Source organism: Pelodiscus sinensis, chromosome 9 (assembly GCF_052426305.1).
Source record: "Pelodiscus sinensis isolate ZL-2025 chromosome 9, ASM5242630v1, whole genome shotgun sequence".
Taxonomy (NCBI): Eukaryota; Metazoa; Chordata; order Testudines; family Trionychidae; genus Pelodiscus; species Pelodiscus sinensis.
In genome coordinates this window covers 48,015,012-48,042,959 of record NC_143060.1, presented here as the reverse complement: position 1 = coordinate 48,042,959, position 27,948 = coordinate 48,015,012, and the positions used below count along the sequence as shown (strand labels likewise).

Below are 27,948 nucleotides of genomic sequence, written 5' to 3'. Positions count from 1 at the left end.
ACCCATCCCTTCCCCTGTTCTCCCTTCCTACCTTCCCCCTTCCCCTGCAGGGCAAAATATTTGTTTGTTTGTTTAAAATATTTTTACCCTACCTATCTATTTAAAATATTCGAGGTTGCTTACAAATTTTTTTAAAACACAAATAATAAAGACATGCTTCTTGAAAAAACAGGGCTGTTTATTGGGGGAACATAGAACAGGGAAGGGACTGGGTAAAGAACCTGGAAGGGGGGAGGAATCAGAGATGGGACAGGAACTTGCACCAGCCTCCGGGTGGTCGGGAGACTTCAGCTGCTCTAGAGCCCCCACCAGCCTGTGTTCTGGGACCTGGAGAGGCTTGGAGGGGAAGCCATGGGGTGGGCAGAGAGGTGGCTGGTGGCCCACACCATGCATGACACCATGAGCTCCATCACCGAGGTGAGGGTGGAGAATATGGCATCGGTCTGGTGTGTCAGCTCATCCCAGGTGGCCTTTCTCTGCTCCCAGTCAGCCTGGAATTCCTCTCTGTGGGCCCAGTGCTCCTCCTGGTTGGCGGCTGAGTCCTGGCACTTTTCCTTGAGTCCCTGGATGAGGCACTGCGGGCACGCCATCTGCTCTCTCATGCGCTCCTCCCAGGTGCATTTAAGCCTACAGATCCCGCTGAGTCGGGTAGATTGAGTGGGAGGCGGGGGACGCGCCAAGCTTGCAGCTGTCCTAGCTGTGAAAAAAAGTAAAAAAAGCAGTCATCCCAGGAGACACTGTGCATGAAGCCTAGCCCTAATCTCTGAGCTGACACTGAAGGTCTCAGTTCAGACAATGGTGATGTGCTTCGAGCAAGGCCATTTGTTGCTTAGGCCATTTGTTGCCTAAGTCCTTAGTTCGAATTAACATTTCACTGCCGCATGTAGCCGCGTGGCAGTGAGTTCGGGTTAGTGAAATTTCAAAATGGCGACTGGACGGGAATATGCAAATAAAGCCCGGGATATTTAAATCCCGGGCTTATTTGCAACTCCGGTCGCCTCATTTGCCTACCTAACTCGCATTAACGAGCTAGTGTGGACATACCCTATCAGTGTTCTCTGCATCACTGCACTTGATCGGGAGTGGATGCTATCTGAGTGCAGGCAAGACCCTGTGCCACGTGCGGCACTGCTGTGTGTTTCCATGACCCCAGATTAATTAGTGGTTGTAGAGAATCAGCAAGTATAGTGCTTTGGCTGCGTGACAGGGCATCCCAAGGACAAAACCAAGCAAGAGTCCTGAGCCAACAATAACATCTGCCCGAGTCAACGACCTTCGAGAATGCTGTGTTGGGGCTGTGAAAAAGCACAGTTTGTGAAAAGCAGGATGTGGACTTTTGGGAAGTTGAGAGGGTATAAAGACAGTTGTAATCTTGCAATAAAATGATTTCATGCTTGCACCGGCCGGAGACCGTGCCTTCATACACCACAAGTGGTGGCTTGTCATGGGAACGTGTCCCACCACAGAGGCCGGGATAAGGCAGGCCTCTCCAGGAACCTTGTGAGAAGAATTGAGGGGTTCCTGTGTCAGAGCCTCAGGGAGCTGAGTTTTCCAGACTGGCACTCCATGTGCACACACATGAACAAGCTGTTATGTGACGCCCAGGCTGAGTAGGCCAAGAGAGGCATGTATAGCCCCTCACAGCCCATTGCGTGCCCCTGCTTGAAGATAGGGAAAGTTATAGAACTCACCTGAAGTGCCCTTCCCGGGTTTTCTCGGAAGCCTGGGAAACATCCTGGGGCTGGGGGAGTGGCTCTAAAGTGAAAAGCAGCTCCAGACTGGTGGGCATGGTCGCTTGGCTGGCCGTCTTCTCCTTATCGTCATCGTCATTCTCCTCCATGACCGCACCTCCTGCAGGCTGATGCTGGGCATGTCCTGGCCAGACTCAACGACAGAGGCGGGGGAGGTGACTGGTCCCCCTCTCAAGATGGCATCCAGCTGCTCAGAGTAGTGGCAAGTGTGCAGTGCCATCCCAGAGCGTCTGCTCTGCTCCCTGGCCTTGTGGTAGGCCTGCCCCAGCTCTTTTATTTTCATGTGGCACTGGTCAAAGGTCCTGGTGTGCCCTCTCTCGGCCAGGCTGGTCGCAATCCTGCCATAGATATTCATGTTCTTTTTCTTGTTGCTGAGATCCTGGAGGTTGGACTCTACCCCCCCCACACACACACCTTGATGAGATCCTGGGATCTCCACACCAGTCCAGGCCAGAGCTCTCCTGTGTCACTGGGTAGGGGAGGCCGTGAGAGCAGCAGAAGTTCTGGAAGCCGTCAGAGGGTGTGAGGGAGCACTGGGGTCGCTCACCTTTGCCTTGGGTCCTGGTCTCTTGCACAGGGTTTGCACATTGGGGTCTCTCGCCTTTTCTTTGTCCCAGGATTTGAGAGCTCCACAGGAAGAGAAGAGCAGTGGATGCAGTTGGTGCAGTCAGAGCTGCAGCTGCAAGAGGCCTCCAGAGGCCAATTATTTTGAAATAGCGGCACCAGCGTGTCCACACTACCAGTATTTCAAATAACTATTTCAGAATTAGCTCTATTCCTGATGAAAAGCAGAAGTACAGATTTCTAGTTGTGGCCTGTTATTTTGCAATAACGGGGTTGGTAGTGTGAACGTTCCGCTTATAAATTCAACGTTGGGGGGGTTATCTCCAAATGAAGTCCTAGTGTACATCAGGGCTAAGGGTCAAGGAGTTCAAACCCTACTGCTGATGTGTGAAGGAATGGGGATCGTAGAGGTGCATGTCATATGCATGTAAAAACGCTGCTTTAAAAAAGACTTTGTACTTCAGTTTTGCTAGGCTCTAAATTATTGTGTGAATCATCAAAATTCACATTTCACTCATTTGTCTCACATTTTGCTTTTGTCACTCACTGGTCAGGGTGTGAGTTGGCCGAGATGGCTGCTGTCACACTTATGAGTAGAGGTCACAGGAACACTCGGGGTATGTCTACACTACCCCGCTAGTTCGAACTAGCGGGGTAATGTAGGCATACTGCACTTGCAAATGAAGCCCGGTATTTGAATTTCCCGGGCTTCATTTGCATAAACTGGGCGCCGCCATTTTTAAATCCCTGCTCGTTCGAACCCCGTGCCGCACGGCTACACGCGGCACGAACTAGGTAGTTCGGGCTAGGCTTCCTAGTCCGAACTACCTAGTTCATGCCGCGTGTAGCCGCGCGGCACAGGGTTCGAACGAGCAGGGATTTAAAAATGGCGGCGCCCAGTTTATGCAAATGAAGCCCGGGAAATTCAAATCCCGGGCTTCATTTGCAAGTGCGGTATGCCTACATTACCCTGCTAGTTCGAACTAGGAGGGTAGTGTAGACATACCCATAAGGGTTACAAAGATCCCTTGGACCTGGCATCTAGCTACTAGTTTACCCAAGAATGTCATGGAAGGTTTTTACTGAAAGCCTGTAACACACTGGTCTTCATAAGAGTGAAATGTAAGTATGGTTAATATGTAAGGAGTTATGACTATATACTGAAAAGTGTTCTTAAGATCGTCCACTGAGTATTGAATGGCACCCATTTGCAGTCTGAGTGAAATGCTAACCGAGTAATTGCAAATTCTCCAGGAAAGGCCCTACATAGGGAAACACACACAACAGGGGCTGTCCTGTTTAAAAATGCAGGCAATGGATTTTTGTCTTATAACTGCAGAGTAAGACAAATTCTAGATCTTTCCATTGAGGTGGCAAGATGACAGCAAGTTCATTTCATGAACAATGTCACAGCCAAGCCTGTTTCATGGTATGTACAGAAGATTTTTGGGAGAGCTTCCATTCTTATGACATGACAATGTCTTATTAATTCTATCTAGGTTCTTGTGTGCATGCCATGATTTTATTTTTGATTAACCCATTATTTCCAATATTTCTGCTTGCGATCACTTGAATCTCTGATCTCTTACACTTGCTTTTCTCTATAAACATTGTGGCTACGTCTACACTGGCATGATTTTTTGGAAATGCTTTTAACGGAAAAGTTTTCCGTTAAAAGCATTTTCGGAAAAGCGCGTCTAGATTGGCAGGACGCTTTTCTGCAAAAGCACTTTTCCGCAAAAGCACTTAGACGCGCTTTTCCGCAAAAAAGCCCCGATTGCCATTTTCGCGATCGGGGCTTTTTGGCGGAAAACAAATCTCTGCCGTCTACACTGGCCCTTTTGTGCAAAAGTTTTTCGGAAAAAGACTTTTGCCCGAACGGGAGCAGCATAGTATTTCCGCAAAAGCACTGACAATCTTACATGAGATCGTCAGTGCTTTTGCGGAAATTCACGCGGCCAGTGTAGACAGCTGGCAAGTTTTTCCAGAAAAGCGGCTGCTTTTCCGGAAAAAGTGGCCAGTCTAGACACAGCGGCTGTGTCTACATTGGCACCCCTCTCCAGAAAAGGAATGCTAATGAGACCAGTCACAATTGCAAATGCCACGAAGGATTTAAATATCCCCCGTGGCATTTGCATGAACATGGCTGCCGCTTTTTTCCGGCTCGGGGTTTTGCCGGAGAAAAGCGCCAGTCTAGACGGGATCTTGCGAAAAATAAGCCCTTTTCTGGAAGATCCCTTATTCCTACTTGAAAGCCCTTTTCCGCAAGATCCCGTCTAGACTGGCGCTTTTCTCTGGCAAAACCCCGAGCCGGAAAAAAGCGGCAGTCATGTTCATGCAAATGCCGCGGGGGATATTTAAATCCCCCGCGGCATTTGCAATTCCGAAGTGTCTCATTAGCATCCCTTTTCCGGAAAGGGGTGCCAATGTAGACACAGCCAGCCAGTGTGACAGGGTCAGGCCAGGGAGCTGCTGCAGAGAAGGGAAAAGGAAGCCCAAAAGGGGAAAAAAAAAACCTGTGAGAAGAAGCAGAGAACTATAGCCCAATTAGATGCAGCTGGGAGGGAGCTGACTCAGGCAAATTGGGGCCAGCTGACTTCTCTACTGTCTGTCTGAGGGCCTTTAAAAGCCTCAGCAATTGGAGGCTGGAGGGGAGAGTGAGAGGATGAAAGGAAGGTGGTGGAGAGACAGAGAGGAAGAACTCGGAGAGAACAATTTTGACCAGCACTAGGTAAAGACAGTTAGGGAGGGAGCCTCAGGGCACCTGGCTGGGCTCCCTACCATTGAGACCCGCTGCAAAACCCCAAATTTGGGGGCTAAGGGGAGTAGGCCTACCCAGTGGTGGCTTGGGGAAGAGGGGTCCTTGCCACAATAGCTAAGCACAATGAGTTAAACAGAGCTGTGTGCTGTTGTATAACCGGTAATCTGGGGTGTTCTGTTCCTTTGGGAGCAGGCTCTGAGAATTCCAGGACTGTGCTGTGAATCGAGAGTAGCTTGGACTGGGACAGGGTTTGCATGCCTATTGGTAACCTGCAAAGAGAGAGAGAGAGAGAGCAAGCAAGGCCTGAAAGGCAGTACACACCCCGTCTCTGGGAGCATAAGGGTACTGACCCTAAGAAGGCACAGACAAGGCTTCCTCAGGTTCAGGACTGCTTGAGGGAAGGTGCCTCATCACCCTCTGTCTTCCAGGGAAGCGCCACAGACTACTCTTAATCCTGTTAAATGAGGATGAAGTGCTGGTGATAAAATATTTACTGAGGCACCTTTTGGTCTCTCAACTTCTTCAGAAGGGCCAGCGTAGATGAGAGCTTCTTCTGAAGCACAGTTTTTCTCTCTCTGGTTGCCAGACAGTTCAGCTTATAGGCTCATAGACTATAAGGTCAGAAGGTACCACCATTATCACCTATTGTGACCTCGTGCACAATGCAGGCCAGAAAACCTTTGCCAGCTGCCTTATCTTTGTCTCTGGGAAGCTATCCACTATATGAAACCATAGGAAGCGATAGAAATAGACAATGTGCCCCACTTTCTCAAACTTGCTCTCTAATACAAAACCTTAACAGTGACCTCAGGAGGCACAGGATGGAGGTGGAAGTAAAAGCCTTAAAGGGGAACTGAGTGTTACTGACAGCATTGTAGACAATATGCAACTGAAAAGGAATGCATAAGTCTTCCTCTTTACCTTTAAAAGTATTGAAGTAAGTTTTGTGGAGGGATGCTGTATGTTCTGATGCAGTTCTGCCTGTCACTAGACGTAGCTTTTGTTTGACAACACACCTATATCTCTATATAGGAAACTTTTTAAGTTGAGAATTTTCCCCAAATATATTAATCCGAGTGAGATCCAGCTTTTTTCTTCAATTGAAAAATCTGCATGGTACACTTTAAATAAATACTTATTGGCATTTTAAAAATAAGTTTAGTTTTTGAACTATTTAGAACTATTTTGAGCTATTTACCAACACAATATCTTTAAAGGCACAAAGAAAAAAAAACCCTTAACCCGCTTACTACCATGAAACAGGGACTTAAGTGGTAGCGGGGGCCAAAACCAGACAGTGAAGTCGATATTCACTTGATATACACTGCCATTTCTTCACTGGCTTTTGGAGGAACACAGGAAAAGCATGTAACCCTTCTGTCAGGTTGAGAGCCAGTTTTTTTTGTAATGATCATATAAAACAGAAACAGCTCAAGCCCCCACCCAGTAATCTAGGAAAACTTAAACACCACTCCTAGACACCCATAAGAGTCAATGCTCCCATATGTACCATATGAGCTTGTAACAGCGATCCCATGCACACAGGCCTCCGATGATCAGCACATATATTTGAATCTTGTAAACCCTTGCTCTGAAGGCATCATCCAGAAGCATATTTCTCCACTTTTGAGTCTGGTCATCACAGAAGAAGGAGTTCACACCTTCACCTCAGGTGGCGGGATGGCTTTACAAGGCAACCTGGAATAGTGTCGTAGTGCAGTTGCCAGGTTCTGGAATGGGGCTTGATGCTACACAAGACATGGGGTAGCATTTCACTGGTACAGCTGACCTTTACATATTGCTTGTCCTGATTTTCCATGGCAGATATTTCCCTTCAGCAAGATGAAATTGAGCTAGGCCCTGTAGATGAATCTCAAGGTAGAAAATCAGGTGAAATTGCTCCCATGAAGAAAGTGGTTGCTGGTATCTCACTTGCATGTCACCATGAAGGCCTGGCCCTGGTCCAGTTTCCACCTCAGGTTTTCCACATACTTCCATATACTCTTTCAGAATCCTCTCGAGCATCATTCGAGATCTCAGCATGATGATTGTGTGCTCTGTGTTCTTGCCCTGTGGTAGCATGACTCCCAATTCCTGACATTCCTCATGCCACGTCTATATCCTATCGAGTCCTAGAATTTGTTAATAAAAACCTCAGCTGTCTTATTAAACTAGCTCCCCAATCCCTGGAACTGCATACATTCCACAGCAAATCATAGAGTCTGACCCAGTCATCTTATTTATCTAATACTCTGAACCCACCAAAGCAAAGAGAGCTCTGTACAACACAGCAAACCAAACAGAATAATCTAAAATGGTAACAATAGCCATAGGCACACTCTGCTTAAGGAAGATGGATGAAAAGCCCTCTGCCACCAGGAAGCACTTTGCTTTGAGACAAAAGTTAATTCATACAAGTTAAACTGCTATAGAATGGCTTGATATTCTACAGGAACTGACTACTGATGAAGACTAGAGTCAGAATTCCATGCAATCATAGCTGCATGGACATATGGATTTGACTGTCTCCTTGGTTTCAGTAGAATCATGGAAAACTTCAGACACTTAAGTACTCCTGCCACCTATGGAATTAACTTTTAAAAATAACTAAAATACCGTATTACCATCTATTTTACTAAAGTACTAGTATCAAATTGTCAATATAAACAATAGCATTATGTCATATTGATCATATTGCTATTATTTATATTGACAATATGATAGCAGCACTATAGCAAAATAAATGATAATATGGTATTCTAGTTATGTATTATCCATCTTATTTATTAATCTTAACTTTACTATATAGTATTCAAGTTATTTTTAAAGTTGATATTAAGGAAATATTAATATTATGGAATGGCTCAATGTAATATCATAATATAATCTGCCTTCATTATAGTCTTGTGCAAAGGCGTTCTGTAGCACTCAGTGGAGTCTTTCTGTGAGGCCCCTTTTGTATTACACCTGTAGTTGTGTGTCATGTCATTTACAAAATGGATCTGCTGTGGCCCAGAGGACTTTAAACTTGTTGGGCAAGCTGTATAAATACATACCTAGAATATCTGGTCTTTTTATTACTATGGAACATTCCTGATTTTCAAATCTCCAGCGATTTGCTCAGCCCTATGGCTAACTTACTATCCATTTACTCCTCTAGGGCTGTGTCTACATTGGCACCCTTTTCCGGAAAAGGGATGCGAATGAGACACTTCGGAATTGCAAATGCCGCGGGGGATTTAAATATCCCCCGCGGCATTTGCATGACCATGGCTGCCACTTTTTTCCGGCTCGGGGCTTTGCCGGAGAAAAGCGCCAGTCTAGACGGGATCTTTCGGAAAATAAAGCCTTTTCCAGAAGATCCCTTATTCCTGAATTTAAGAGGAATAAGGGATCTTCCGGAAAAGGCTTTATTTTCCGAAAGATCCCATCTAGACTGGCGCTTTTCTCCAGCAAAGCCCCGAGCCTGAAAAAAGCGGCAGCCGTGTTCATGCAAATGCTGCGGGGGATATTTAAATCCCCCATGGCATTTGCAATTCCGAAGTGTCTCATTAGCATCCCTTTTCTGGAAAAGGGTGCCAATGTAGACACAGCCTAGCTGTTTCTTTCACCTTTCTAGCTGTAACCCTTCTTTCTGGTGTTGGAAGGAAAATCTAGTGCAAGGATCTGCAGCCTCTAGCTCTAGAGCCAAATATGGCTCAGTACAGAATCAAATATGGCTCTTTTGTCATCCCCAAAATACACACAACTTTTTAAATTAAAATGAAAAATTAATTCAAAATTTTAAAAACACATAATTACTCATGTCAAGATGTGGGTTTTTTGTCTATTTCACCTTTAACTGTTCATTTTAACAATCATCCATCCTCTTCATGCATTGGGGATCATGTATATTCTCCTTTGATTTGATTGGTCAAGAAAACTTTCCATCATCATATGTGATGGTGAACTCTGTTCCCCTCTAACAGTAAAAATGACGAAGAGAAAGAGAGATGATGAGTAATTAAATTTTCAAAAGGAGTGGACTTGTATGCATTTATGGACAGGATCTCCACCCTATCTCAACCATAGTGAAGGACAGTTCACAAACAAACAAACCAACCAACAAAAAATTAATTTCATGACAAAACATGCAGCATTTGCTACAAAATACCCTGAGGGTGACGCTTGAAAAAAAAAAAGCCTGCGAGGAGCTGCAGCAAAAAATGAACACTGGACAAAATAGTTTGCTGGCATGGTCAAAAAAAGGTGGGAGTTTAAATTCCAGAAGTTTTGTGGGCTCATACAGCATTATTCGAGAATTAAGGCCCTTCACTGATGGGGATTATGTTAAGAAATGCATGCTAAAAATTGGTCATGAACTATTTGATGAGTTTCACAATGAGGACAAAAACATACAGAAAATTCAAGACATGCCATTATTGGCAAAAAAAGTTCATGACAGAGCTGTGAAAATGGCCCATCAAATCAACAAGGAACAAAAGCAAAAATTGAGTACAACGACTTATTTTTCATTTGCTCTGGACAAGACAACCGGCATATGTGACATTGTGTATTCTGGAATGATATCCTTGTGGAAATGCTGTGCATGAGGAAATTATTGAGATATTACCAATGAAAAATCGAACAAGGAGATAAGAAATCCTTAAAACTGCAATGAACTTAGTAAACCAGTGAGAAATACATCTGGATCATCTTCTGTCTGTGTGTACGGATGGTGAACTTTGCATGGTTGGCAAATACAGGGGATTCCTTACTCTTGGTCAAAACAGCTGACCTACCCACTTTTGAGCTTTCATTGCATTGTGCATCAGGAGGCACTTTGTGCTCAATCTTGTGGAACCGATCTCAGAAATGTAATGGGACTGGTCGTTCAGACTGTCAGTTGGATTCTTGCCTGAACTCTTAATCACTGTTAATTTCAGTCACTGCTCAAGCAAACAGATTCCAAATACCCCAATCTACTAATGTACAATATTCACTAGTTATCTCATAGCAAAGTTTTGTCTCATTTTGCCACCAGCTTTATTGAGATTAAGTCATTTTTTTAATATGAAGGGTGTTAAGCACAACGAGCTTTCAGACTGTAACTGGTTGCTCAAGTTTTACTATCTTGTCAACATTACCAGTCATTTGAATGAGTTGAACTTTAAGCTACAAGGGCAAGGAAATACAGTCCAGACTGCAGCAGGCAGTGTTTGCATTTGAGTCAAAATTGACTGTCTTCATCAAAGATATCGAGACAGACAGACTGGCACATTTTGAAAGATTACAAATGTTTCATGATTCGTATCAGAGAGAGAATCCGAATAACAGCCTTGATTTGCAACAGTTTGCCGGGTTTGTTTCTGAGCTCCTGATAGCATTTGAGTCTCGTTTTGTTGACTTTTGCAAACATAGTGCTCTGTATACGTTTATGATTCATACACATAAAATGTCCATTGAAGAACTGGATTTGACAGTCATTCCAGGTATCTCAGTCAGAGATCTGGAAATGGAAATAGCAGATTTCAAGGAGTCGGATATATGGGTGGAAAAATTTGTCAAGCTGAATTCTGATTTAGAATGCTTTGTTCAACAACGCGCAGAATTGGCAAAACTGCACAAATGAGCTAACATGAAGAAATTGGAGCACGATGATAATCTGATTCTGCAAACTAAGAAAAAATTTCCTGTCACATAGAATACCATGCAGAATGTCAGCTTGGCCTTACTTTCAATGTTTGGCTCCACCTATGTGTGTGTAAGCAAGCTTTCTCTGATTTGAATCACATCAAAGGTAATTTGCATTCAAAGGTCCATCTAGCCCAGTAGCCTGTCTGCCAACAGTGGCCAGTGCCAGGTGCCCCAGAGGGGGCGGACCGAAGACAATGATCAAGCAATTTGTCTCGTGCCAGCCATCTCCAGCCTTTGACAAACAAAGGCCAGGGACACCATTTCTATCCCCTGGCTAATAGCCTTCTATGGACCTAACCGCCATGAAATTATCTAGCTTTTCTTTAAACTCTGTTATAGTCCTAGCCTTCACAGCCTCCTCTGGCAAGGAGTTCTACAGGATGACTATGCGCTGTGTGAAGAAGAACTTTCTTTTATTAGTTTTAAACCTGCTACCCATTAATTTCATTTGGTGTCCTCTAGTTCTTCTATTATGGGATCTAATAAATAACTTTTCTTTATTCACCCTGTCCACACCACTCATGATTTTATAGACCTTTATCATATCCCCCGTTAGTGTCCTCTTTTCCAAACTGAAAAGTCCCAGTCATTTTAGCCTCTTTTCATATGGGACCCGTTCCAAACCCCTAACAATTTTAATTGCCCTTTTCTGAATCCTTTCCACGGCCAAAATATCTTTTTTGAGGTGAGAAAACCACATCTGTACATGGTATTCAAGATGTGGGCATACCATAGTTTTATAAAGGGGCAGTAAGATATTCTGTGTCTTATTTTCTATCCCTTTCTTAATAATTCCTAACATCCTATTTGCCTTTTTGACCACCGCTGCACACTGTGTGGTAGTTTTCAGAGAACTATCCACTATAACTCCAAGATCTCTTTTCTGATTTTTAGTAGCCAAATTAGCCCCCATCATACTGTACGTATAGTTGGGGTTATTTTTTTCCAGTGTGCATTACTTTACACTTATCTGCATTTAATTTCATTTGCTATTTTGTTGCCCACTCACTCAGTTTGGTGAGATCTTTTTGAAGTTCTTCACAGTCTGCTTCTGTCTTGACTATCTTAAACAGTAAGGTACCATCTGCAAACTTTACCACCTCACTGCTTACCCCTTTCTCCAGATCATTTATGAATAAGTTGAACAGGATTGGCCCCAGGACTGACCCTTGGGGGACACCACTAGTTACCCCTCTCCATTCTGAAAATTTACCATTTATTCCTACCCTTTGTTTCCTGTCTTTTAACCAGTTCTCAGTCCATGAAAGGACCTTCCCTCTTATCTCATGACAATGTAATTTACACAAGAGCTTTTGGTGAGGGACCTTGTCAAAGGCTTTCTGAAAATCCAAGTATACTATATTTACTGGATCACCCTTGTCTGCATGTTTGTTAACCCCTTCAAAGAACTCTAAGGGTATGTCTACACTACCCCCTTAGTTCGAACTAGGGGGGTTAATGTAGTCATACGGAGTTGCAAATGAAGCCCAGGATTTGAATTTCCCGGGCTTCATTTGCATGATCCCGGCCGGCACCATTTTTAAATGCTGGCTAGTTCGGACTGCGTGCCGCGCGGCTACATGCGGCACGAACTAGCTAGTTCGGATTAGGCTTCGAACGAGAATTAGGTAGAACGAGGTGTACAGCTAGTTTGGATTAGGAAGCCTAATCTGAACTAGCTAGTTCGTGCCGTGTGTAGCCGCGCGGCACGCAGTCCGAACTAACCGGCATTTAAACATGGTGCCGGCCGGGATCATGCAAATGAAGCCCGGGAAATTCAAATCCCGGGCTTCATTTGCAATTCCATATGACTACATTAACCCCCCTAGTTCGAACTAGGGGGGTAGTGTAGATATACCCTAATAAATTAGTAAGACATGATTTCCCTTTACAGAAACCACGTTGACTTTTGTCCAACAAATTATGTTCTTCTACATGCCTGACAATTTTATTCTTTACTATTGTTTCGACTAATTTCCCCGGTACTGAACTTAGACTTACCGATCTGTAATTGCCAGGATCGCCTCTAGAGCCCTTTTTAAATATTGCTATCACGTTAGCTATCTTCCACTCATTAGGTATAGAAACCGATTTAAAGGATAGATTACAAACCACAGATAATAGTTCAGCAGTTTCCCATTTGAGTTGTTTTAGAACCTTTGGATGAATGCCATCCGGTCCCGGTGATTTGTTAATGTTAAGTTTTTCTATTTGTTCCAAAATAGAAAAACAGAAGACAGACTGAATGCATGCATGAAGCTGAATTTGACCAGTTATGATGTAAACTTCAAAGAAATGTGTGAAAAGATGAAGCAGCAGAAGTCCCATTAAATAAAGTCCTTTAGTACAATGTTTCACTTATGCTAATATTAATCATGTCAGTTATTAGTAATACTAAGTTGTATATTTACAGTCATGAAAATGGGCATTCTTATACTGGCTCTTTGTTGACCACTTGTTCTGAATTTTGGTGTAGTTTGGCTCTTGGGTCTAAAAAGGTTGCCAACCACTCATCTAGTGGATAGGGCCAGTGATTCAAGAAAGCTGGGTCCAGTTACTGGTTCAGATTCTCTTAGTAACTGGACAAGTCACTTAGTCAACTATGCCTCAGTTTCCTAAGATGGAAATGGGGGATAATCCCACTTCCCTACCTCAAAAGAATACTATGAGGATAAAATCCTTTAATGATTGTGAAGCACTGAGATAATGGGGTTGTATAAGTGTCTAGATTTGTGTTTCATCACCACTGGGGTTCACTGACATCTTTGTTGGCCTATCTCTCAGAAACACTCTCTTACCAGCAGGCACTTTATCTTTTCCATCCTTTCCTCAAAAGCTTTATTTTGGCTCTAGCAGTTTAACCCTTTAAGTGCCAAACAGTATATGAAACAAGGACTTAATAGGTTGACATTCAGTCCTACACAGAAGGTTAACAGAGGCATGGGATCCTGTACACCTCTAAAGTCTCACTTAAGCCTTCTAGAATGGTGTGATTTGAATTTAAATGTTGCTTAGGTCTTATGTGAGCTTTCTGTGCAGAACTGAATTTTATACATTATTCAAGTCAATATGGAACCCCCTGGGCTGAATATTCATAAGATATCAGTTGTCTAGACCCTAAAATAATTGAATCAAGTTATGTTTATTGATTTTAAGGAAAGCTTTATTGGTAGGATTATATCTTACTTCATGTTTCTTAACTCCTGGGTATGCCTGAATAAAAATAAGCCACTCTTCAGCTTTGATTTAACAATGACACATTAGAAATTGAAACATGTGAAACATGCCTGTGTTTTGCAAAAATAATTCTACTGGTTTTGCTCTGTGCTTATGCTGTCTTCAGTGCTATAAAATTATTTCTTCTTTTTCCATGTAAGTTATTTTCTTTTTTTCTGTGCATTTTGCACTCATTTTCATATGTTTGTCATCAGAGCATTAAAAAATCATTAAAAAAACCCTTTGTGCTATAAAAGTCTTGACAGCACAGTTTCAGCTTCCTTTATTTTTTTCCTTTCTCAGACAATTCACAGTCAATGTTTGGAAACATCAAAGTTTGTAGACTATGATTCATTTTTATCTAGATCTTTTATTTAGCATGAGTTTCTAAAAACTACCTGATAGCCAAAAAATAAACACAAAAGGTATCAAGTTCCCTTTTTCTGTTTGCAAAGAACAATAAGATGTTGACTTGTCTTCAAGGTTTCTCATAATCAGGAGATGGAAATGACTTACATCATTCTTGTACATCAGACTTGATTGATCATATAACTGCTAGTTAAAACTATATTGTGTACACAGAATAGGAAAGGAATTATACAGTGATGTGTTTTAATTGGTTAGCCAGTTTTGCTGACATTATTTGCATTATTGGCTTTTTGTATTTGTATTTGCATTACATTTAATGGCTGCAATTTACTTTCAGTAGCTCCAGAATGGTCTTGAATTCCCATTTTCAAGGTTACATTTATTAAGGTATATTTTCATGAGCCAAGTTAAGAATGGATATGCAGGTCCCCCAAATTAGTTTGCACAGATGCACCATGCAGAAGAATATTATTTCTGGGGAATTAAGTCCCTTCTTTCTCCTTCAAGTGTAATGCCGATCTCCTCAGCACCTGGACATCATGAACCTTTCCAGTATTTCCCACATTTGTATTCATGAATCTACTTTCTGTGGTCCACCTAGCCTTGCAGAATAAGTGCAAATAAACTTTACAGTTCACACACTCACATGCCTCCCTTCATGAACAAATGATTGGGATACAGGTGCCAGCACAGCCACTGCACAGTTTAGAATCCTACACTCTCAAATCTAGTTATTTCTGGAAGTTATGGGCAACTGTTACCCAGGGTTCTTTCAACCCAAACCTCTTGGTAACTTTTACCACCTCGCAGAGAGTATCAGGAGATAATTCAGGGGAGACACGGTCGTCCAACCGATAGCTGGATGGTACAAACAGGACAACACAAGAGTGCTTTCACTTAGTCTCAAGCACATACACACGTCCGCAACAGGTTAGTAAAACACGCCCACCCTCGATAATTACCGAAGTTGATTGTGGCTCTCGAGTGACACTGGGCAGGCTTCCAATGGCCAGTCTTCCGGAGGGGACGAAGATGTGTCCAGATGTGAAAAGTCCTCAAGGAGTCCTGGAGGCATCCCTCCAAGTGTTCCCCAAAATTGTCCCACTAACTCAAACTTTCCTTTCCTATTTATGCATTAGTATTACTGTAGGGGATTGACCCCTGGGGGGGGGGCTTAAGTCCGCCCCCTCAGTTACCAAAGTCGTCTGTCACGCCACGCGGCTCACTCTGTGCGTGCCCCACGGCGGTTGGGGGAAGGGGGTCCAGGCCCGCCCTCGCTCCGGACCCCAGCCCAGGGCCCTAAGGTCAGGGAAAGACTCCCCACCTAGCAGGGGGGGTCGAGCCCCCTAAACTCCCCTGCTCTCAGGGTCCACGTCCCTGCCCTGGGCCACTTCTTCCCCCGGAACCAATCGGTTCACCTGGGTGCTCCCTCTGTCCCCACCCAGGGCCTCCAACACCCGCTTATGCTCTCCGGTCCTTGCGGGGGAAGCGTCTCCTCGGCGTCCCCCCCTCTTGCCTGGCTCACGGCCGCTTTTGAATGGCCCGCCGGTCGCAGGCAGATGACGTCCGTGCCTTCATCTGCCTGCGGCCCCTCCCCGGGCCGGGCGTCATGTGACGTCACCCCGCCATCACCCCGCCCCCGGCCTCTTCCGGCGCTATCTGCCGGCCCTGGCTCGTCACCCGGCCGGGGTGCCGGCCCCCCTGTGTTAGCCCCGTGCTCGGCAGTCTGTGCCGCGCCGGGGGGTGAGCCCCCCCGCCATGCTTGCGGCGTCCCGGCGGCTCCGCTCGCCCCCGCCCGCCCCGGCTCGTTCCCCGGCCGGTGTGCCGGCTTCCCCGCGCTGAAGCCGCGGGCGGCGGGCTGTGCCGTCCCGGGGGGTGAGTCCTCCCCCCCTTCCCGCGGCGTGCCGGCGGTTTTCGGGAGGGGCGGGGCTACCCCGCCACAATTACAATAACATGTCACTCAAAAACTCGTTAGGCAAGCACTTTTTAAAGGTTTTCTTCTGATCAGCATTTTCACCAGATGCATTTTTTCTTTTTCAGAGATTCCATGCCCAGGGCCCCTGATAGATATATGTCTTAGGTCATTTAGACAAACTTCCTGTTTTTCCTAATGTATAGCTCAATGATTTCACTAGAGATATAGGCCTCAGGAAGTACGCGGGGTCAAGATGCCCTCTCTGTGGCACTCAAACACCCTTTCTGTCCCTGACTGTGGTCCAAGTCTAATTTGGGCCTGTTAGCTTGGTTGCTAAAGTTTATGCAGTAAGCAATAGTGGTTCAGGCACATTACTGGATTTGCAGAAATTGCTCTGTACACACCCACCTGTGGTTAGATCAGTGTTAATTGCCCCACAAACCTGCTTGCCACAATTCTGACAGGATTTTCCAAGCAAAAGTGGCTTGCAATTGACTTATAGCAGTCCAGTGTTGCCAACTTCCACAGGGCAATAGCAACCCACTTCTGATCTGCTTTGGTTTCCCTGGATCGAGTGTTCTGTAACTCGATGTTTGATGCTGTGATGATGTTGGATTTTAATATGAACATGCAGATCAAGGTTTATCCATTGTTGTGTGTTTGTCCCAAATTCAATAGAGGTGTCTATTGAAAGATTATTCTTTGCTGAGTCTGTTTATTCTACTTATATGTCTGTATGATTTTTGTTTGTGATATTATGACTATTGGCTCTGTACTTGTGTTTTAAATGTTTGCTTCTGAGACAGCAACAGTTGCCACCCACCTATTGTGAGGGGTGGCTACTAAGTGAATAGCAGTACTCCTCTGACAGTGGGTCTTAAGTGTTGCCAATAAACATCTGAGGAAGTCTGCTGGAAACCTGCCGACCAGCAGGCAAGCCATGGCTGTTTGCCTAAAAAGGACATGGACAGCTGAGTTACTCATGTGGCAAACTCCATTTTGGGGAGTCCCTTCTCACAGGGACAACTACAGATTTTCCTCCTCATGGGCACAATAATAAAAGAGATCCTAGGGGTTCCTCCATTGTCTTCATTCGTGCTCTTCACTTCAGAAGCATCTTTGCTATGAAAAAAGGGCCCGGAAGGATTGTTGACCCATCCTTACAAAGGATGTACTCCAGAGACTTTTAAGATAGCAGTTTGTTTCATCTCTGCAAGCCTGCACCAGGAACTTTGTGATTGGTGTATGTAATGTAATTTCTTTAACAATTCTACTCTCAACCTTTTCTTTCTTTTAATAATACACCTTTAGATTTTAGATTCTAAATGATTGGCCCAGCATGCTCCTTTGGGTAAGAACTGAGGTATAAATTGATCTGGGAAGCTGGCTCATCCTTTGGGATCAGTAGAACCTGTTCCGAGTTGGTGAGGTGCAGTGCAGTGCTGGTTGTGGCACAGGTAAAGGTGGAGAGTCTAAGGGGATTGCTTGTGTCATTTATTGCTGGCCAGAGTGGCAGCTGAAGTGTTCTTGGTGACTGGTTTGAATAGAAAACCACCCCCAGTCTTGGGCTGTAAGTAGCCCTGTTCTAAGCAGTTTGCCCTGATTTGCCTCTCAGTGGTGCCCCCAGGCCACTGTTATATTACAGGTGCAAGCTCCTCATGCAGCTACAATGTTCCATTTCCTCACTCTGAAGCCACTGCTTAAGAGCTAAGGCTTCCAAAAAGTTGAGATCTTACCACATTGTTGTGGTTATTCTGTACCAGAAGAGATGGTCTACCCATGGGCATACCACAGCAACATCAGCATTGACCATATCTGTATCCTATGATCTGAATGAGTTGTAATTGATGTTCAGGATCAGCGATGTTTGTTTGTCAGAAAATTCTGCCAAAGTTCCATCCAGCATCTTGTTGATAGTTATCCAATGAAATAAGCAATCTGCTCATGCAATCGGGAGACAGAGCAAAACCAGATCCTCATCCCATTGCTCCATGTCTGCAGCCCAGTTTGTGAGAAGCAGTGTGATCAGGAACTGCCACTGGCAAACATGTGAAGATGAGGACAATACCAATCATGCACAGAAAAGAGTACCAGAATGCCACCCTGTTTATGCAGAACCTTGAGTTACTATCTCTGAAATGGTAGTACAGGTTGAACCTCCCAAATCCAGGACTCTTTGGTCCGGCAACATCTGGGCCATGGATGTTGCTGGACCAAACAACCCCAGAGGTAACATCAGGAGCCAACTGAGGGTATGTCTACACAGCACAGTCATTTTGACATAACAGCTGTTATTTCAAAATAAGTTTCCTAGCACAGCCAAACTACTATTTCGAAATAAATTCAAAATACCGGAGCGCTTATTTTGAATTTGGTAAACCTCATTCTATAAGGAATAACACCAAATTCAAAATAGCTAATTTGAAATAAGTGCTGTGTAGATGCTTATTTTGAAATCGGGGGCCTCCAGTCCTTCCCAGTGTGCCCTGGTAGCCTCTCTGGGCCAAACCGGGAACACTCCTCTCCTCTTCCCCCAGCCCCTGGCCAAGGAACGCCTAGTATCAGCTGGGCCAGGTGGCCAGGGAATCCTGGCCCAACTGGGGACACCCCACCCTTGTGGCAGCAGGGCCAGCTGTGGCCGGGTGGCCCCAGCTTGGAACCCCCAGGATACCCCTGATGGCTGTGGAACTGTATTGGGCAGACTTAGCTGCAGGACCTGCAGCTGAAGCAGGGCTGGCAGAGGTGGGTGGCCCCAGCTGGAGAACCCCAGGGAGTTTACAGTGGGCCAGCCCTAGCAGCAATGCAGTGTGGCCAGGCGATTCCAGGCATGGAACCCCGAGTGAGGGTGGGAAATACCAAGTGGCAGAGTGGCCGGCAGGGGCCAGGCTGTCCTGGCTGGGAACTCTGGGAGACCTTGGAGCAGTGTGCGGGTATCAGGATGGGTAGCCTGTGCCAGGCCAGCATTAGTGGGGCCAATGGCAGGGCAGGAAGTCAAAGGGAGAGGAGCCCGGGAGTGGAGCAGCCAACAAGGGAGCACTGACGTCCCCATGTCTGGCAAATTCCGTTTCGGGAAAGCTCAGGTCCTGAGGGTGCTGGGCCAGGGAGGTCCAATCTGTACTAATTTCAAATAACAGCACCAGTGTAGATATGGTACTTGCTAATACATAGCATTGTGCTCATGTTCTGCACAGCATGATATGGACACTCTGTGCAAGTGTGTGGAGCATGCACATAGTCCAATATTTGAGTACATGTATCAGTGAAGACATTCTTATAGAATATGCCCTTATCAAAGAAGTAGAATATTTATTAAACCCTGTTCATTGGGAAGCACGTTATGCTCGTCTGCAGTGTTACAGTATCCTGTAGTTATAATGGAGCACATAACAATAATACATTTTGTCTCCCCCCCCCCACGCCATAGCTTTGGGGTGTTTGATATCTAGTTCTGAACTTTGTGACGTAAGCCAACAAGGCTTATGACAAAAAAATTGTACCATGTGTCAGTAAAGTAACTTTTTAGGCTCAGAGAATAGATGAGAAATGCACTCACAAAAGTCCCTCGCAACTTCCATTTGTCTTCCATTATATTGCTAGGCATTACATCCCAGTTGTATGACATTTTGTCATCTGTAATTTATTATGGGCCAGATTTTGGATTGGACTGCATGCTGCTACAAGAGGATAATCACTCAAGAATTCTCATAGCCCTGCATAGCCTTCTTCTACCTTGAGTCGGGCAAGCAAAGAAGCACCCGCATCCCACCAATCAGGTGGGTAGGGAGAACATGAAACCATGACCTCCCTCCCAAAGAAAACAGGGAGGCCAGCATACACTGCATTTTACTGTTGATATGACCCAAGAACAACTTACTAGCCCCCTTGAGCAAGCAGGGTAGGGAAAGAATGTTACTGGCATATGTAGAATTTCATGATGGCATTCACTAAATGTTCCTAGTGACATCTAAAAGACAATGGTGACTCCCATGACAACCCTCCATTTGCCTTGGAACTGTTCCCATTAGGATCAAGGTAGCATCCGCTGGACGATATTATTCCCCAGACCTATAAGTCTTCCTAATGTAGCGTTGTTTGATGTGAATTGTGTGTTGGTAATGTTAATTATGCAGTGTTTTTGGAAAAATGTTTTCACTGTATGGTGGAAATGTCAGTCTCATTAACCATCATTATTTCTTGTCGGTAAATTGGAGAAACTGTGAATGAATGCTAATTTTTGCTCATAATCATGGAGAGGTATACATATGTTTCATAAATGTTTTGTTTGTAGTTTCTGAAGCACTAGAATGATCTTTCTTTTTCCTTTCCAAATTTTATTATCCTGGATCCAATCCACAAAAATAAAGATTGATGCTCTTATTGAGTGCCTTAAGTGGGTATAATGAAGCAGCATTCACCTCTCACAAGTGCTCCCTCTGGCTGAGTGTGTGTGCTCATACTCTCTGTAAGTCAGCTGAAAGCCTCTTTGGCAGCTCAGCCCTCCAACCGAATCAGAGCCTGTTGTCCTCTGCTAATGTTCCTCAGTCTGTTCTCTCAGTCTGTTCCCCACTCTGATGGAGAGTGGTGCCTGCAGGGCTTGCCTTCTTGGTGACAGTTTCCTCGCCCTTACCTTTAACTCAATATAGTCCAAAACAGCTCTCCTCATGGAGCTGTCCACAGTGCTGCTGTTTCCTCAGTCAGCCAGTCACCTGGTCTTCACCCAGTCTTCACAAATTGAGGGCTCAAGAAGAAATGCCTCTTGTCTGGTTACTCAGTTCCTTTTATCAACCTTCCTGGCCCCTGATTGACTGCTTCCCTTGCAGCCATCCTAGCCTGTCTGGAGGACCTCTCTATGGTTCTTTTCTGGGGTGGGGTGTGATAAGGCCACAAGCCTCCAGCAAGGGGCTTCAGGGCCTGCTCCATCCCATCACAGTTTGTTAAATGGATTCTCTACTTCCCACAAAATTGAATTATGTAAAAACTAGTCTATCAGCTGATTAATCTATGTCACAGAAAAGGAATCTTAAGGAAAATTAATACAGATATGCAAAGCTGCCTCAAGTGCATGCTACTGATGCTAGTCCTCAATTTCACCGATCAAAGTCCATCCGCAGGCCCTTATACCAGGGTTAATACAGCCCTGTGGCCAGAGTTTATCCCTCAGTCCCCTCTCACTAGAGGTCTTATGGCCCAAAGGCTCAAAGTCCATCTGCGGGGCCTTATGTCAGGGTTAATGCGGCCATGAGGCCTTGTTCACAGTGTGTAGGCCCCTCAAGCCAGCTACGGACGGGGTAGGGGGACACGGGCTCTCCCACTCCACTGGGTACCAGCCCAGGGCCCTGCAGGCAGTGGCTAAGGCCGCCACCAGGCTCAACAGGGAATCCTGCCACAACATGCTGAGTGCTCTGGGGTGACTCCCCAGCCTGGGCTACTTCCTTCCGGGGTCCCGGCGGATGTCTCCCCCGTCACCTCCCCACAATCCACTGGCCCTGCAGGTAGTATCTCTAGGCCTGACTGCTTCTGGAAGCTCTGGTCGCTCTTCCACTCTGGGGGTTATCCCAGCAACTCCTTCCCCATCAATGGTCCTTCCCGACTGAGCTGCCCTGGGGCTTTTTATAGTCCGGTTTCACCAGAAGCATTCCCAGCAGGGCTGTGGGGGAGGGGCTCTTTCAAGCAGTTGGGCAGAGCTCACCCCCTGCTTTCCACTGCGGGGTTGATATACCACGTCACATTCTTATAAAAAGGGAAACAGTAAGAGGTAATTTTTACTTCTACATATGGCACTGGTTAAACTGATGTTTGATACTGCACCCAGTTCTGGGATCCATATTTTAAGAATGCTGAAAAAGTAGAGAGGGTGCAGAGAAGAGCCAAAACAATACCTTACAGTAAAACAAAGAGCTCAGTCTGTTTGGGTTTGTTACACAGATTGGGCAACACAACCAATATTGTGCTGACAGCCTGTTCCTATCAGCTTGGCAGTGTTACTAATGAATGGGTGACTGGCCTTGGTTCAAGTAGCCAGGGCTGTATTCAAAACTCTGTCATTGACCTGTTGGATAGTGTTGGACCAGTCACTTCTAACCTCTGTGCCTCTTTTTTATTTTAGTGCAAAATAGGAATATTAACCTCCTTTGTAGCCATAAATGTTGTATTGTGCTAAAAAGTGCTCATGTGTGTATCATCAGCTGTGCAAACAAATACAGTCTGCTTTGCTCTAAGGCACTATAAGGGTACATCTACACAGCAACATTTTTTCAAAATAACTAGCATTATTTCAAAATAACTTAGTCTGCATCTACACATCAGGCAGTTATTTTGAAATAATGTCGAAATACTGTCAAGCTGGAGGACTTCTTACTCTGACTCCTGTAACCCTCATTGTACGAGGAGTTAGGGATGTCGGAGGAAGAGAGCTCTATTTTGCAATAAGTGCTGTGTAGATACTCCCTATTTCAAAATAAGCTATGAAATTGATGTAGCTCAATTTGCATAGTTTGTCAAGTTAAGCCCTGCTGTGTAGCCACCCTTAGAAGGCAGCTTCAAAACAGACAAATTGATCATAGCACCCCTCCCAACACCAGACCAAGAGCCCCTACTGCCTCTTCCCAGAAGCCTTTTCTCAGAGAATCCCCCTGCTGCTACTTACTCCTTCCTGCTGGCAAGTCTTTTCCATCACATGCCCTGGAACCATTGAGGGAGCCTCTGCTTCTCCCACCCTGATTCGTACTTTACCTTCCCTGCTGACAAGTCTTGTCCTCAGGGGATGGGTGCATCTTGCTGCTTGGCAAATCCCTGGCACTGACAGGAGCCACTGTAGTTTCTGGAGCCTGTAGATGAGGGCCTAGCATGCTGCACACATTCGGAGCAGGACCCCAATGCTGGCCAGGCCATGACATGCTCTCAGCCATAACATGGGTGACGCGTGGTTAAGATTGCATTGTGTGGCCACATGCACACAGGAGAACTCTTCGATAAAATACATCTCTTGACTGTCAAACTGCCCAACTGGTCAAAGACCAAATGGGTGGCAACTGTATGACTTTTTTCACAAACTGTATCCCAAAAATCTGTACACAGTTAACTGATACACTTACAGTTCTCCATGACATGCATCTAACGAAGTGGGTCTTTCCCACGAAAGCTTATGCTCCAATACATCTGTTAGTCCAGTGGTCCCCAACCTTTCGCGGCTGCCGGGTGTCCGGGGGCGGGGCCGCTCACGTGCCAGGCGTCCGGGGGTGGGGCCGCTCATGCGCTGCACGTCTGGGGTGGGGCCACTCATGCGCCGTGCACCCGGGGGTGGGGACTGCCCACGCACCCTGAGCCCAGGGCTGGCACCGTGCATGTGCCGCGTACCCGGGGCAGGGGCCACCCACGCACCCTGGGCCCAGGGCCAGCACCACACACGTGCTGCGCGCCGGGGGCGGGGCCAGCCCAGATGTTTCTGTGGGCGCACATAAATGCCCCAGCGGGTGCCATGGCGCCCATGGGCACCACGTTGGGGACCACTGTGTTAGTCTATAAGGTGCCACAGGACTCCTTATCGCTTTTACAGTTCTCCAGTCATTCCTGTGAAGAAAAATCAACATGCCCTGTACTGCCACTAGGCTAAGTACTAAAAAAAAAAAAAATTTAACTAAGCCGTGTTGGCTGGTGAGACCGCCATATCTAGTAATGACTTTAAAACCGAAACATTCCCAATTAATACCTTATGGGTATTTTTAAAATGTAAGCACTTCTAAAATACTAAGGACATGTATAACTGTAACAGAAAAAAATAAAATAAAAGATGTGTTCCTGTGAACCACTAGCAGGAAATGTGAGGAACAGTTGGGGGAGCCAAACTAACCTTCTTTTTCTGTATCCTGATCAAACTGGAAATTCTATAAAAGGTTTGGATTTAATCAAAGCCTCCTGATGAGCGTCTTTATCAGCAACAGTCAGAACCTTGCCAGACATCAGAGATCCCTAACACAGAAAAATTCTTACCTCTTCATTTCTCTCATAGGGAGCACTCCTCAAAGATGAGTAAGCTGCAAACTGAAAATGAAGCTGATCCTCCCACTCTATTAATGATGCCCTTGAGTCGTCTGTCCACGTTAACTATGCCAAAGTTTGAGAATGGAAAATGCAGGAATCTTCACTATAACATAACACCTAAATAAAACATCAAAAAGCATAACTTCAATTCTGAGCAGGAATAAAGACACAATAAAGCTACTATAAGTCAGTTTGGCCATAAATAGATAATGGGTGGAAATTAAATTTTAAAAAATTCTCACAACAAAATTATATATTTCTGTGGGTAACATCAGACTGCCAGCAATGCTTTCGTCTAAGAAAAAAAAAATAAACAAAGAGAGTTTCTTTTTTTCCTGAGTTCATGGTTGGGAGTCCTCACGGATTAGAAATGATGGTATAGGTCAGATCCTCAGCTGAGGTAAATAGCATTGATTCACAGACGTTACTGGAACTACGCCATTCACGTCAGCCGAAGATCCAGCCACATGGGTTTAGGACATATATTTTATATTGTAGTGAGGGAGCGAGAAATTTGAGAACTTTTAAAAACATTATGTAACTGTGTTAGGTCTCTGTGAAATCACTTGGAATCACTGGTTACAGGACAGCAACACACTTGAACAGTAGTGTCATTAGTAAACACCAGGAGATATTCCATGTATCTGCGTATATTTCATTCTGCATATTGTGTATAATTAAAATGAATTTTCACCAGGCAAAAGGCAAATAAGTGGACCTAGGAATATGAAAGAATTAACACACACTTGTTTGTTTTGGTTACTGTGGTGCAAGAGTCCCATTAATTTAAGGGATTAAGGACACCAGCGCAGGAAACAGTTGGGTTCACAATCACAGAATAGTTTAGTTACACTGTCTCCTGTGAAGAATTGCCTGTGAGAGTGTAATAGTTTGTGGGGTAAAACTCACAAAGAGAAACCCATCTTAAGGAAACTTGTTTTTCTGTAATCTGAAGGGGAGTCAGAAGGAGATTTTCTCAGACTGAAAGCTGAAAAAATGAGGATATTTGGATGTAAAGTAATAAAAGTATTTGAGAAGATTTTTGATCTTGTTAATTCCTCTCTAATGATGGCAACATAATGTAAGCTAAATGATGCATTTTTGGAATTTAAATGGCAGTTATACAGACATTTAATATCAAAATGTATTTTACATATATTTTGTGAATTATAAAAATAATCAAGGCACTTAATTTTGAACAAAACTACAATTTAGAAGGTAATTAACAAAATTGCAAATATAATAGTATTATGCTACATTCAGTCTGTGATTAGAATAATTTAAAGAGGATGATTCTTTATCTTACCCAATCAATGTATCATTGTATGATGTATCACATAGACTATACTGTACTAGCAGACTTACCCGTCTTTTCCCGGGGCCTTCAGGGCAGGGGGCTGATAGTGTGGAGTGTACAGGAGTCAGGGCAGGGCCTTGGGGATGTGTGTGTGGGGGGAAGGGGGTAGTGCAGGAATCAGGAGCAAAGGGAGGTGAGAGAGTGTGGGTTGGGAGATGAGGAGGTGCTCAGGGTGGGGGATCCCATCTGCACAGGCCTTTTCTTTTCCCCCATTTTCCCCGGCCACTAGAGGCATTTTCTTTCCCTCTAGCTGCCTCCCCAGCCACCAGTGTTGCTCCCCTTTCAGTCCCTCCAGCTCTTGCATCCAGCACTGTGGCCAAGGGCCAGGAGGCAGGGAAAGGATTTGGGGCAGGGGGCTACTTACTCCGTGTGCTGGCAGGCAAGATGGCAGAGCCCCAGCCCAGCTGGCCACTCACTTGGTGGTACCACTGCCCCCAGTGGACACTGAAGGATAGCTCTCCCCTGCAGGCTCACTGCTCCTATTGGTCGCTTTCAGTATCTCATCCCTCCAAACAGCAGCCCCTTTCTTTCCATGTTATGGAAAAGAGTCCCATTTTCCAGGGGCTTCTGGTTGTCCTGGCACAACCAACCTCTGACTTGGCTTTAAGTTAGGAGAAGAAGAAGGTGCATAGAAAATTTGGTGGCCCTATCTCCTACTGTTTAGGTTTAGGAGGAGTTCCTGAACAAATGGACTCGCAGACAAACTCACACACAGATTGCTGCACTTAGATAGATAAACAGATTATTGTTCTCTCTTCTTACTGCATGCTTCACAAAGCTAAGTTAACAGTATATCCACTTTTCCATTATTAAAATGCTCTTAAGTTGTTTTTTTCTACCTGGCTATAATTATAGATATTCTACCCACACTTTTAAATATCTTTACAATCTTGTTGAATAGAGCAGTGGTTCCCAATCTTTTTGATACTGGGGACCAGTAAACTCATTCACAAGCTTTTGGAGGACTGGTAACATTTATTTGCATATTTGCATATGCATTAAGCAAATGATGAATATGCAAATAAATTGTTTCTGGTCTTCCCAAAGCCCCCAGTGCCAACAGGAGCGGGCCCAGTCGACTGCCCTGGGCAGTTTCCTGACCCCAACCCCGAGGTATCTACTTCACCCCCATTTGGGACTGGATCTGGGCCTATGTGCATGTCACTATACTTAAGAAAGTATCTTGGTTCAGTTTACCTTAGTTTCCTATACCTGATAGAAAATAGCTAACATATATGGCTACATTGTCATTGTACTACAGGTATTCCATAAAGTATACTGTAACATGCTGGAGTTTTGAATTCACATTTTTACTGGCTTTCTGCAATAAAATTGATAACAGTATGAGGCTTGGTGAGCTCAAGTTTCTAAACAAGGCATCCTACTATCCCCAGATCTTAGAGTCAGGTTGTCATTTTGGTGCCTAAAGTAAATAATTAGATTCCTTGGGTAGCCAAGTTTTAAAATTGAGCCCACAGTATGTAACTCTATCAGAGATATATGTATCAAACACCATAACATAAAGTAATACAAGCTTATATTTTCACAGTTCATAATGATGATAATGTGACCAGATTATGAGAATTATATAGTTGTCTCGTAAGAAGGTCTTCAAAAAAGGACTTTCAGGAAACTGGAATAAGATGTATTCAAAGGTTTCTCTAACAGAGACTCCTCACCTGTGTAAAGTTACTCTTGTATATTAGTGGTTGAAGGATTGGGGTCTGCAGTTCTTGGCAGATCAACAGATACAATCATTGCAATGTCTCAAATATGAAATAGAAGACAAAGATCCAGTTTAACAAGTTGTTTCTAACCAATACAATAAAAAATAATAAAATATGTAGATGCTAACATTTTTCGGTAGCATAAAATCTCAATAAAATCATATACATTTCAAATATGAAAATGATTGACTGATGACAGATATCTCCTAAATGTCAAGTAAACAGATGCATGCTGCCTGCCACTAAACAATATGATAGGTAACCACAGGAGAATAACAATTAGAACAGCAGGTGGCATTGTGTTGAAGAAAATTAAAACATTGGGGGTGAAATCCTGGCCCTGTATAAGTCAGTGGCAAAATTTCCCCATTAAATTCAGCTGGTCCAAGATTGGTATTTGGGGTTATTTTAGATTAGTCCTGGACTATGATCACAGGGATTATATTATGGGAGATAAAAACTGAGAAGGGTATCTGACAAATATAACATGTGACCTTTTAATATTTGGGTAGCAAACTGATTATGGTTGTATGGGCCCATATTGCTCACATGCTTAAAATTAGGTAAAAGTA

At 44.5% G+C, this 27,948-nt stretch overlaps 1 long non-coding RNA gene across 1 annotated transcript; it reads right to left on the bottom strand.

The window, feature by feature from the left end:
* Window positions 1-192: 192 nt before the first annotated feature.
* LOC112544212 (uncharacterized) lies at window positions 193-27,463 on the bottom strand. Its single transcript, XR_012905986.2, has 3 exons — window positions 27,329-27,463; window positions 24,242-24,409; window positions 193-697 (listed from the first exon to the last, which is right to left on the bottom strand). It is a non-coding gene; the product is annotated as an uncharacterized LOC112544212 (long non-coding RNA).
* Between the last annotated feature and the right edge of the window lie 485 nt (window positions 27,464-27,948).